Below are 14,100 nucleotides of genomic sequence, written 5' to 3' on the forward strand. Positions count from 1 at the left end.
TGCAACTGTGATATACAACCCCCAGCAATAAATACATTAATATTCTTGAAAGCTTTGAACCGTACTCAGCTTAATAAAGCTTTTCTCCCGTGTTGTAATTAGGATTTAAATAAAATATTTTTTTAAGATTGCCGTTGTTTTCAAGATTGAGGCTTCAAGTTGCTTTAACATAATTCAGCTGATTCTTATTCTAATTTCTGAGGAATAAAAAGGGCAGAAGAAGAGAAACAAGAGGAGATACTCTGCTTTGTGTCCGGTGGCTTTCGGTAGATGTGTTTGGTCTATTCGCGTCACAGTGAGGCCGAAACCTGCTGAGAGAGGCCTCTGATATGGTCAATTAATGGGGAACTACTCTGAATGTCAGAAAGGTAAAATCTTAAATGCAGCGTCCAATCTTTTATTTCAGTCTTGTCTGCTGCCAGAGGTACTCTAAAGGACAACTCTGAGTCAGCTCTTGATTAAATAGATCTATGGATCAATTTTTCATCCTCAAAACCCTTTTTTAAATAACTCGAGGCAATTACTGCGGAGTTTGCCAAAGGTCCCCCATGTCTTCCATCTGTCTGTCTCACCCTTCTTTTCTTTCCCTTTTTCTTGCATCACTCACATCTGCCTTTGTAGAGTGAATTAGGAGAAAGAGTACGCTAATAAAAGAGCAGCCAGCTGGAGCTGACTGATTGAATTAATAAGCAACACAATCATAGCTGATCTGTAAAGTTATCTACAATCCAAAGTACTATCAGCATTGGGCGTAGCCCACTGGAGAGTGTCTGGCTGCCTGTCACATTTTGCATCAGCTCTCTGCCGCTGTCAATCCCATCTTCACCTAATTGCTCGAGATAGAGTGTTTCAAATTGTCTTAAAGAGCTCCCCATCTATTTAATTTGGATCAAATAAAAACTTAGAGATGCTTGGTTTGTTTGTGGCTGCCGCTTCTGGAGGTTTACCACAGTGTGACACCAAAATAAACGGAGAGACTTGAAGTGCTTTAGACTTCTACACCCAAGAAAACCTTACAGTTGCAGTTTTGCTTTAGAAAGACTTGATTTCACATCATAACGTTACAGAACGGAACATTTCAAGACTTGAAGATGTTTCTTAAACACTTCCTGAATCAAGATAAGGATTATTTAGAATTCATAAATGTCCCCTGGAGATAGTTCTCGGCTTTATACAAGTCCACACACTGTTCTTGTGTTTGTACTGTGGCGTCTAAAGTATTCCAGCCAAAATAATGGTATGTTTCATCAGTGATTTCGATTAATATTCATGGCTTCAAGGCTTTGGGTTGAAAGTGCCTTAAAGGACAGAGCGGCAACCAGCATCGTAATGTCATTGGAATGCATCACGCTAAATCACTGTCATTGTGTACAGTCCAGCAATGAATCATGGGAGATTTGTGGGAAAGTGTAACTCAGCCTTGAAAAAGAAAAATGACTTTTTACTACACACTTTCCTCAGTGGGGCAACCATCACCTCAAACACTGGGATTCAGAAAACACAGAAAGACCTTATTCATAGTTCCCATGGGATGTATCCTCAGGATGTTTGTGGTTTTGAGTGGAATATCTTGAAAATGATTTAATAAATCAACTTGAAGTTTGAAACATATATCATTTTAATAGCTGATCTCTCTCCATATAGAGCCAATATCATGTCAAAATGTAGCGCTGACAAATACAAAATAAATAAACCTCATCATGTTGGCATTTTCAATGTTATAAAAGTTCCCATATAGATATTTAACTAAACGATTAATAAATGAATTAACATTGCAACTTAGCATGGCCATGGTGAACAAGTTAGCCGTTTCACTATGCAATGTAAAAACTAACTCATAGACTACATATGAGGATGGATGACATGACTGCTCATCCAAAGGGAAGCCTAATCATCTTGATCATCCCCTGGTGGCTGGCTCTAGAATTGTTCATAATCCTTGCTTCCTCCATGTTATCATCAATTATCATTTGGTCACTCCTCCATGTTATCATATGTGACATGGACCAATCAGAGACTAGTTAAGATCTTGTTTTCCAAAAATTTTGTTTCTGTCACTTTATGCAGAAGCAAGTTTTGTCTTAATTACTTATTTGATGCTATAAAAACATCATGACAGTTGCGACTAAATTGCTTTGACAGCGTGGATCCGTGGTAGCTAAATACTGCAGCTCCACACCATGATTGTTGATATGCAGAATCTCGCATGATCTGCAGCCACCTTTTCTTTTCTTTTTTCGTCAAAATAGTTTTCAATTCGAACAGGTTTTCAGATCGAAGCTCAGGCTGCACCACTAGTCATAAAATAAAACAGATTTTTTGACAGTTTCAGTGCTTCACACTCTCCCATCAAATTTAATGACTTTTCTCTCTATTCCTTCTCACGACATGACACCCAACTGATTTCCATTTCAGAATAATCACTCTCTAGCATATCCCCCTAGCGCAACAGCAAAAAAATACGTGAGATTAAGATAAAAACATCTTTCATCATATTGTGCGTCTGTGACCTTTAAAAACGAATACGTTTTGTCCAATGATTCCAGGAGGCCTGGGACAAACATCACCTGGATCCGCAGCGAACATCATCTCCACCTTTGTCTTTCGCCCACACAAAACCATCAGTGCACAGTGACAGCATCACCACACCAGCGGCCACACGATCCACGCGGTAATAAACAATTCCACACGCTCAAACCCATGACTGCACCTCAGGCTGCGGCCGTGTTATTAATTTCCATGTAGAGGTATCTATGTTTATTTATCCGCAAAATCCCTGTAAATAATTGGTGTTTTGCTGTGGGGAGCAGCAGTGTGAAAGTGTCACCGATACCCAGTCTATTAACTTGTTGACACTTTGGGGTCGGGCCTGACTCCGGGCTAATGTGGAGTGTGACCGAGCAGAACCATCTTCATTATCGCAGCATAATGTTTCATCTCTTCGGGCCTGGGCACTGATGGCCAACCACCCACTCCTCGGCGTCTACCTCTCTTCTTCCTCTTCTGCTTGCTCCGTGTTTCTATCCCCTTAAAAGCTGGGTTACCAACGGCCTGGTCGCTTTCCTTCTAACATTTCTTTTTAGAAACATTATTTATTTCCACGTGATGTCTAGTTTATTTCACCCTCCGTCCATCCAGCTTCTCCTTTTGCTTCCATCTTTCTTTGTAGTGTCAGAGCTTTATTGCATCATCTCTCTTTCGTGGACTTGCACTCGTATTTCCTCCTCTCATTTTGCTTTGCTTTGAGTTGTTGCCATCTGTCTGCACTCGCCGGCCCGGCCGCTCTTGTATTATTTGTACATCTTCTTCGCAATTTTGTTGGGCTAAATCACAGCTGCTGTCCGTAATTTTCTCTGCAACCCGACACTCCCCCCGTCTCTCCATCATGTCGTGGTCTTTCAGCTGTTTTTTAGGTAGCAGACCAGGGGCTTGATTTCTGAAATAATTTCTGTTCGGCTGCTGCATGAACATTTTTGATAGTTTCCATGTCAAGAGAGTCAGTTGTTCATTACTGCTATGTGAGAAAAGCAGTGTTGGAAAATTCAGAACTGCATGCTATGCTTTTAGTTAGTAATGACATTTCAGCACTGGTAGCTGTGACGGGGAGTCAGGGGAGCGTAGTGGCTTTTGAAATGTGTCCCCGTTTGACTCTATTTGCATTCTTGATCCTTGTTGTAAATCATTGCACATCTACATGAGCTGTGCCAATTAAGGCTCAGGGAGTAAACAGTTTCGGAATCATTATGCATTAGGGGGGAAAACAAGTAATATGAAGCTGTCCCGAAGAATCTCTCACCAGCTTTTCCATTCCCTCCCCACACTGTCATCCTGTCACTTGCTCTGTCGGGAGCTCTTAAGTCACGCTGCACTGCATGCACGACAGAAAAAAAACACAAAAGCAAATTACCTTTTCTTTAGTAAGATTAATTGACACAGATGTGAGCAGGAGAAGGGGATGGGGGGGGGGGGGGGGGGGGGGGCTAGAAATCAACCAGGTGCAAACTATTGATTTAAATCCAAAACATGACCTTATAACACATTCTCCTCAGTTCTTCAACAAATTCCATCTCTCTCTCCTTCCACAACATGTCAAATAAAGCGCTGCAGAGAGGACGTTCTCATGTGGGCCGACCCAGACCTTAGCATCACCCTGGTTCCCTCAAGATAAAAAACTGGATTTTTAAATTGGAAGAATATGAGACTAGTAGATCTTTTTTTTTTTGCTCCGAAAGAAGTCTGTTAAGTATTTTTTCTGATATGAACTCCTGGAAATGTCCAGAAAAATTGGGTCTTTTGATTTTCACATATGGAGAACGCGGCAGGAGATTGTGCAGGCCAGGCGCTTTCAAAGCAAGAGGAAAATCTCTTGAACATTCACGTGATGAGCAGTGCCTCGGGGGGAAGGGGGGAGGGGGGGGGGTTGCACGTACAGGAGGCAGGACATAAGTTTGAATTCGTCTGGAAATCCCATGTTTATGTTTACAGCACATGAGGCTCTTGTATTTCATAGTCTTCAGGTTGACATCTCCGTGTGCGTCTTCTAAGTGAATAGCTGCAGTTGTGCATCTGTCACACGTAAGAACAATGCTGAATGTCATCACAGCGCATTATATCCAAACCAGTGTATTTGCATCAGCAATGGGGGTTTGATTGACAGTGGTAATGTAAGTACGTGGCATCCCCTTTTTCTACCTAAGATAATATAAGATGATTTGCTGTGTTACAGCAGCAACAGGATACTAAAACTCAAAGCAGTAAAAAGTAATAAATAAGATTTCAATATAAACAAAACAATGAACAGTAAACAGTGTTAACACGACTGCACACAGAAGATATTGAAATTCTATTGCAGAAACTGAATATTACACAGTTAAACCTGAGTGAGTTTGGAGTTCGGTCCCAGAATGAGAGCTTGTGCTCCACTGGGAGTGATGCAGGTTATACAATCTGACAGCAGCAGGAAGGAACGACCTGCCATACCTCTCCCTCAAACACTTCAGGTGACTGACTGAAGACGAAACAGAAGAAATCTCTGTGAAACAACCGCAACCTCTCAGAGAATGAGTTCAAGTAGGGCACCGTCACTCATGGTATGAAGCCGACTGAACAAATTTTGCTATCAGGGGTTTTCACAATCACTCAGGACTAAGGTATGCCGTCACCCCACAACCTTTTAGTATGAATCCACAAACAGCTGGAGCGTCTATGTCAACATATTCTCCTGCTGAGCTGCGCAGTCTGTGAGTCTGTGAGTGTGACACGATAAAGGCCAGTCTCCTGGCTGTTCTCCGCTGTGATTGGTGGAGGCTGCAGCCAAGTCTCCCCCGAGGTCACTCATGTTGAACCTGCGAATGAAGGGGTTCAGCTGGACGACAACAGGGGAGACAAGCGCTGAGTGACCTCAGTCTGTATTGTTTCTTTTACGCCGTACACATTTACTTGAACATGTAAGGTGCTCATGTTATGCTTTTCAGGGTTTTTCCATTTGCTGTAGTGAGTCATAAGCTGTTTTCAGATATGAAAGAAACATTTTCCAGGGTTTTCCTTTCACACATGAGGAACGCATTAGCAGATTGTCCGGGTAAGTCTCATTCACAACAACAGGAAAATGTCTGGAACATTCAGGAGAGGGGTGACGCCTGGTCAGAACATGCAGGAGGCAGGACGTGACATATATAAATTCAGCAGCAGAAAGCACACTGTCGACAGTCTCCCCAAAAGCTCTTGAATTTCTTTTTTTTGCTATTTTAAATCTTCCTCTTTCTACCCGTTTGGCAATTTTATTTCACCTTGGATGCACCCACTCGCTTGCTTGTGACTTTTCCGCACATTTCCCCCCTGTATTGTCATAAAAACTCACGTGGATATTTTCTGGATATTTAATAAGGGACTGGCAGGGCAGTTCCAGAAAATGTCTGGAGCAACCGACCCTGACAATAGCTTTCTCACAGACTGCCCCTACGGACAACATTTCGGGAAAATGTCCAGGCTTCAGTGCATCCCTGAAATATAACAATATGTAGACTGAACACTGTGAAACCGTTGACTTGGTTCCCAAAACAGTCACAGAATACATTTTTTGTAAAACTCAATCATCATGAATCACTGCATCATTTTGAGTTCCTCACAGTGTGAACAAAAACTGAGAACAGCACCCATCAGAGTAGACTAAGCCCCCATGGTGGGTGGGCTGACCTGGGGACCCCCTGATGTCTTCTAATCATTGTCTGCCATATTTCAGCTTGTTTACTGACAGAAGTACCCAGTGATTCTATGTCATCCAGACAATAATCACTCGTGCTTGGTTCTGCACCACCATCCACTTTGACACCCTCAATTGATTTCACGTGCTGTGATTGGCTGAAGTGGCGGCGAGGTCTCACAAAGGTAGTGGTTGACATGATCGCAGTCATGAGGGGATTTCCGCTGCTGCCACGGACAGGTAAGCAAAACACAAGGTATGTATTTGGCATTTGACCTTCACCAAAATCTCCTGTCCTTGATAACATGAACGACAGAGTTATTGCACACAAGACACAAAAATGACAAATATGATCAAATAAGCTTTATTAATGTTTATTCAAGTATTTATACAGAAGAAAATGTCTGACAGAGATGTATAGCCCATTGAAATGACAGCAGTATTGGCAGTAAAGGTGTTATATGTGGGCAGGTATATTATATCCAAACAATCTAGTTGTAATCATAATCCCAATCAGCCGCCGCATCGATTCAGGCTTCAGCTGCAGCCGCGATCCTGGATCTGCCACGATAAAGCACAAAGAGTCTGGGGAAGAAGTCACATCATTAACTTGTATTGATGAGACACAAATGCGATGAATAAGTAGGAGAGGGAGGAGAAGCTCCCTGTGTCACATGCTTCCCCGTCAATCTAGACCTACACAGTCTAGAAAAAGAAACACTCTGCTCGTTGCCTCTAGTCAGAGAAGATGCAGTTTGTGTGCTTTCATTTCTTTAAACTCTCTTAACCCTCTGCAGCATTTGAACCGTTTTTTCCCTCTTGTGGTTGAGGTCTACGACTGGTCTGTGCTGTGATTCCTTTGCACGGGCCCCGTAGCTAATCAAAGCTTCTCTTTTCTGCTTAGCTGTCATGCACACAAATTCCCAACAGCACATCCTTATTAGCCCTGAGTTTAAAGCGCACCAAAGTCAACTGACAGGCCCTCCAGGCCCTCCACGAGCAATTCTCAAGAAGTATTTCATTATGTCTGTCAGACACATGTGGATCCGACCTGATGACTTTGCATCTTATGAGTGTTTCTCCTCCCACCTTGGCATCTGTGCCCAGGGTATAGTGATTTCAGTGGTGTGTGTCGTGTGTGTGTGTGTGTGTGTGTGTGTATGTGTGTGTGTGTGTGTGTGTGTGTGTGTGTGTGTGTGTGTGTGTGTGTGTGTGTGTGTGTGGCAGCTGCAATCATTCTGACCCAAGCGATGCCAAATTTGATGTGAATTGAAGATCAAACTGTTCCCAGGAGCACTTTGATAGCATCAGCTCATCAGTAAGTGTCCTATGTGTCCCCAGAAACTAGAAGTGGGTTTTGATGTTTTGGTGGCGAGTAATAAGCCACTAATCTGCATGGATTTTTTTTCTGTACCTCAGGGTTTAGTGAACTGATGTTGGTGTCAATGGATAAACTTGTAAGTTGTAAGGAATGAAAGAGATATCTTTGGAAACTCCAAACTTTGTCACCCCTGCATGCTGCCGCCCACGACTGAAATGAGAGAACATCCGCAGAGTGGCTGTGTGTGTTTTTTTGTCGCAGAAGCTTTTATTTATTTAAATTGTACAATTGTGCATTTGAGGATAAGTCCCCTAGAGATGCACCATCTCATTTTTCACAGGGTCTTAAAGGATGTGTTTGCTGAAGTGGTGTGAGCGAGTGAAGATATACTCAGACTTAATGCTCTTATAACGGCGATAATGACTATTTCATTCAGGAGTGACTCATGGAGAAACAAATGAGAGTGCCTCAAATACAATGGAAATTGAATTTATTGTGGATAAAAGGCTCTGGTGATTATACTCTAGCAGGACGTAGAACCCCATGGAAGCTGTCCTATGAATAAGGTTATAAAGAAAAAGGATACTGGGGGTGATGTTGAAGAATGGAGCACGACTTTGGGACGTCTTCTGGTTGGGAGGTTTGAAGGGAATGACCGGGTATTCAGAGTTGAGGTGGTACAGGGGTGGAGGTCACAGAGGGATCTTGTTACTCAGATGTATACATATGAGTGTTGTCCTCTCTGCTTTTGAACTGTGTTTATTGGTATTGACATGCACAGTGTAGAGAAAGTAGTTCTCATATTTTGCAATGTTCTACCATCCCGCAAATATATTAATAATATGTTTTAAGAAACAACAAACACACTTGAACTCCCATTTCCGGACATGTTTTACTCTTTGTCTTCTGATTCAGTTTTGTGGAGCTTGAGACTCGATGGCTCTGAGAGGACTTGAGACTTAAAGGCTGAAACATTCAGGTCTCAGGTTGAAATAGAAACAGTGAGAGATTAATCTAACAGCAAAGTAATGTGCTGCGTCTCACAAACACATATCAACTGTATCAGAAACCGAAGATTCTTGCAGCGTTCACTCCCAGTTGAGACTTGACACTTTGCTCTGACAGGGTTGAAACCTGCACCAGCCTCCCGTGGGTACAGTAATATGTTCTTAAACCCATATGAATCTTGTGTGTAATCAAAGGCAGTGTGAAGCTCTCTGTAGGTTGCCTCCCGCTGTGAGCGCCTGCAGATGTGCTCGCACTGGAGCTTATTCTCTTCTTCTGTGGCTGTGACAGAGGCAATGGATTATTCAATAGTGTAATGAATGGGGTGTCAGAAACATTCAGCTCCGCTGTTGGGCAGAATGATTTCTCTCTGTCTACCTCTGCCTGGCTATACGTTGCTCTTATTGATTATGATGGGGCTGCCTTCTCTCAATTTATTACAATATTGATCTCAGACAGATGCAGAGGACTGAAGTTTCTTAAGCTGAGAGGCTGAAAGCAGAGGCAGCGGGAAGAATTAGTGGCTTGGGACCAAATACATTAAGCTACGATTGCTATTGCTATAATAGAGGTAGACAGCTGAAGTATCCTCAGATGCTTTATTTCTTATTTGAAATTGTTCTCGGGTCCTTGTTATGTGAAGGGGCACAGCAGGGGTCGGTACACACCAAGTTCAATGTTCCATTACAGATGTATATTCATTATCTTTCCTGGATAACATGTGGCGTAATACAAGGCTGGTAATACAAGTGGTTCAATTGATTCTGGGTTTTCCTATTCAACTACTTTGTCACAGCGTCTTGGTCATGTATAATATACTGATACCTGAATTGAAGGTCAGTTATAGCGACAGACAAGAGTAACATTCATCGAGGTTAAATTGTGAATAATATGATCACATAACTAGAAAAAAAAATACACTTGAACAGTAAGTATAGAAAGATAGGATAAAGGTACAAAATGCAATATTGCCACAAATCCAGAGAGAATTAAATCATGTTTGTTGAACTCGAGCTATAACGTTTATGATTTTATTATATAACAAATTATGTAATAAAATAAATCCTCAGTTGACCTCATGGATGAACTGGTGATTGTATGTTACAGGTCAAGATCACAGTGATTTAATAATTTCTGTCAAATTTGAACATTTGACAGAAATATTCACTAATGAACTGATTAGGTTCAAAGATCAAGGTCAGATGTTTTAGCCTTTTGAACCACTTGAGCTTGAATAGGTCAAGTTTGCTTTTAGGGACTTTTCGTTCTTCGACTAAAAGATGAACTGATTAGTGTTCAGTGGTCAAAGGTCAAAAGTCACAGTGACCTCAAATGAGTCTGGAGGAAAAGGGAATGCAGACTAAAACTGCATTGGCTTATGTTTTGTTTTTGTGAGGATTAGGAGTTGGAGTTCAGTGTTTTGTTGTGTTGTGTTTTGCCTCTATACTTATGGTTCTGGAACTGGGGTCTCTAGCACGGTTGATTTCATCCTGCAGAAGGGGAAACAAACAGTAATCATACCTCTGTTGTTTTTCCACTTTTCAAAAAAACCTCCTCTTGACAAATTCTTTGAAACTGTGTGTTCAGCCCTCTATGTTGAAAGTTTTTCATGGTAGAGTCTGATTGACACCTGAGTTCCTGTCAAGTAATTGCAGAACAATAAATGAATCATGCAATTCAACTCTCTTGCTATTGCAATTGAAGTCATTGAAATCCTTGATGTTGTTCATATGTTGATTATTTCTTCATATTGAAAACCATTGCACCTCCCTTTACTCTAATGCTTCATTTGACTGGACTTGAAATCTGCAGGACGGCCCCGTCTGTCCCCCTTTACCTTGTCTCTAAACATAATGTCCGAGGAGGGTCACACCCTCTCAATCCACTTCTGTTTGTATGTGTTTGCTCCGTCCTCAGAGCTTAGTAAATCAGAAAGCCAGTTTCTATCCAAACTCAGCCTCCCCTGATGTGCGACCTCAATTACAGAGGCAGAGAGATTACGGGTCAGAATTAATACCTCTCTTAATCTGTACGCACTCCTCTCCGCCTCACTGTATGTTCCCTCGCTCCTCGTCTTGATTCATTTAACGAACAGGAGACATGTTGACCACTCGTTCCTCCATCACTTCTCTACCTTTCTGTAGCTGTCACACGTGAAGAAGCATCTGTTCTTTAGGATTTACTAACACAATGCCCTGCTTTTCTCTTCCAAACACCTCCACAACTATGGTTTCTGAAAATGTCCTTCAGTCTCGCAAACACTGTTGGTAGACATTGTTGTCAGATATTTAATTCATGTCCAGGTGTAAAGTAATTATTCCGCCACTTTCTGTTTTTGACAGAAGCGCATTGCATTCACATAGTAAATACATTTTTTGAAACATTATAATTATGTAGATCTGGTAAAGACGAGAAAAGATGTCTGGTAGTGATCATGGATCATCGTGAGATCAGGATCTGAACCTGTCAGTTGTCGGTAAACACAAGACAGTGGGCAACGATGACGCTTTTGCAGTTAATCTGCTTTTACTTCCTTCTCGGTAGGAGACACTGGGAAATATGAAAGTTTCCTAAAAAAATGAGGATGGCATTAATATTAGAATGCCAACAATGTGCAGGCATCTAAAGTTGTTGGGTTTGTTCAGGAGGAAAAGCCCAGTCTGATATCATGGAAGGGGCTCTCTAGTTAAACCAAGCAGTTAAACCAACACAAGATGCTTCATGGATATAAATGTGTGTTGAATTTTGTGAATGCAATATGCTTCTGTAGTTTTTAAGTTTTTACGTTGACATATCTTTCACATTTCTGGTAATTTGAATGGAAAGTAAACAAAATAATCACCACATTCGTTTGTATGTCTTTACCATTAAAATAAATGATCTCTTTAGTCCATCTCCAGGGAATATCATCATCATCATTAATGTCAGTAATCCACACAGTGCCACAAGTGCAGTCATTACACACTGTAATACAAACTGTATAATAAAGATCATCATTCACATTGTAATTTCTTTGTAAGAATCATGATTCTATAAATATTTACAGATTTTCTACAGGTAGTTAAATTTAATTACGTTGGAGTAAAACAAGAGTAAATGCAACAAGGGAGTGACTTGGTACTTTAGATGAAAGAAGGCATAATTAATGACCATGCTTTGAAAATACTGGGTACTGGTAATATTGATCAAATTGTTTTGTATGATAAGATATTGTATAAATATTTTTGCTTTATTTCTCGAAAGTAGTAGGAAGTTGACTCATGCAATCCATCTTTGTTACAAGCCATTAGATATGAGGACTTGTGTTCTTCACCTTTATTTAATTTTTTACTTTACTTTAAGTTATAGTTATAGCACCTGCAATATCCCTTCCTTCTTTCTTTGAATAACATCATAACATTGATCTACACTCACAAACTTCACAAAGAATATTGCATAAACTTTGGTATTCACTTGCAGCTTCCTCACTTGCAGCTTTTGTTTTTAATAAAACTGAATAATTCCGTGCAAGGTTCACGTCACCTCACTCTTTCACACTCTTGTAGGAATTTCACATATAGTCAATCTGTCAAGATTTCCCTGATGGTATTATTTGGTTTCAGACTGTAGAAAAAGACAAATCTGAAAAGATATGTTTTCATTTTTGTGTATCTACTGCATGAACATTGATCTGTAAATATTACAAATACGCAACATAAAAATGAAAGAAGTAACTATGATAAGAAAGCAAAACAACAATTATATTATAGGCCTAAATATGGGGATGTTTCAATGTTGAAAGTGTGCATACATTTGAGATCAGCTTGTACAGAACAACAAGACAAACTGAGAGTTTTTTAAATGATGTTTTGTTGCACAGTTAACAGCATAAACACATTTATGCAAGTTAAAGGGGATGAATATTAGTTTTCTCTCAGTGACTGGCAAAGTTAGAATTATCATTCATTGCGGTTCATTATTCATTGTCACTGTAGGAGATCAATATGCGAGGAAATTGAATGACGCAGAACCACAGGTAATTCAAATGATCATTTCCTGTTATTAGAGCCGGGATCGCTGTACACCATTCTCTTATTATCAACGTGGAGCATATTTCCTTCTGTTGTACCGCAGGCTATCCCATATAAATGGATGGATTTTATGGGTAGTGCAGCCTAACGTCTGTTGGGAGTGTGTTTGTGCATTAATGTTAGTATTTCTGTTTATGTCTGTTTAAGGTGGGGGAGGAAAAAGAAAGAAGAAGAAGGAATAAAAAATATCTCTTAAGGAAAAAAGCATTTACAGCTTTGAAGCTATCGGCTATATCTTCACCTGCGAGATATTCCATCACCCCTTCTCCTTCCTCTCTTACATTCCTGTTCCTACCTCCTTTCATCCTACCTGTGACTCTCCACATTTCCAGACGTTTTTACCGCGTTCTCTCCATCCCATCTGTCCCATCTCCACAGATGAATCCATTAAGTTGCATAATTTACCCGCAAAGCAAAAGTCTCACACAGGGCCTCTGCCATTGAACACGTTTCAATGGAGAGGAAGTGCTTTTGTGTCAGCCTCACCGAACCAGATTGTCAGGCTTTGAAAATCTGACCACCAGCCCTGCTGCATTCAAGCATCTAAAGAGCCGGTAGGGAATCAGCTGACGACTGCCCTGAGATGACTTTAGGAATATTAGATTAATACAAAATCACAGACAACGACACAAAAGATGTATTCTGAAAATGACTTATGTATGTGTTGGTAGTCGTGATTGTGCCTGTTTACAGTCGAGTGAATTTGAGAAATCTGGGACATTTTCCAACTTATTTCGATATCTAACAAACACAATATGAGACGGATCTGTGGGATTGCTCTCTGTTGATTGAATAAATGATCAGTGACATTGTATTATAATTATTTGAATAAAGATGTGTTCCCATTCACGAAGTCCCTAGATGCATAGTCCCCCTCATTTGAGGAAGAGAAATGACCCACTGCTGTCCTTCATTCTCAAACATATTAAAGTGGGACAACAAAGAATTGTTTTTCCCACTTAAATGGATTTTGCTGCTTGAAAACACATCATCTGATAACAATGGGAACAGTGTCGAATATAACCTCCCTGAAACATGAACACTTGAACAAACAAACTGTTTAAAACAATGTGATAAGATTCAATAAAAATGTTATTTGACCGATGTCCCCTCCATCTACATGGAAGAGGAGTGGTTTAAAATCTTTATTATAGCCTGTAATATCAAACAGAGGCGAGTGCAGTGACATCATTGCATTTAACTTAATGACAACATGCTTACATTGAAATAATAATAGAATTGCACTTAAAGTGGACACAAGGTTTGTAAAATCTGTAAAAAATAGAATCCTGTTGCCTCATTGAACAGCACTGTTGTTACTTCACATAGATTTATTTTATTGATATATTGGAAAACATATAATCAAGCAGTATTTTAATAAAACACGTTCTTCTGGGATGGAGAAGCAAAAGTACATAGTGTACAAATAAACAAGCACTGACCAAAATGCTTTTTCCACACACACAGCGTTCATTCAAATTCTACTGAAATGACAATTTTTA

The sequence above is a fragment of the Platichthys flesus genome, chromosome 15 (assembly GCF_949316205.1).
Source record: "Platichthys flesus chromosome 15, fPlaFle2.1, whole genome shotgun sequence".
Lineage (NCBI taxonomy): Eukaryota > Metazoa > Chordata > Actinopteri > Pleuronectiformes > Pleuronectidae > Platichthys > Platichthys flesus.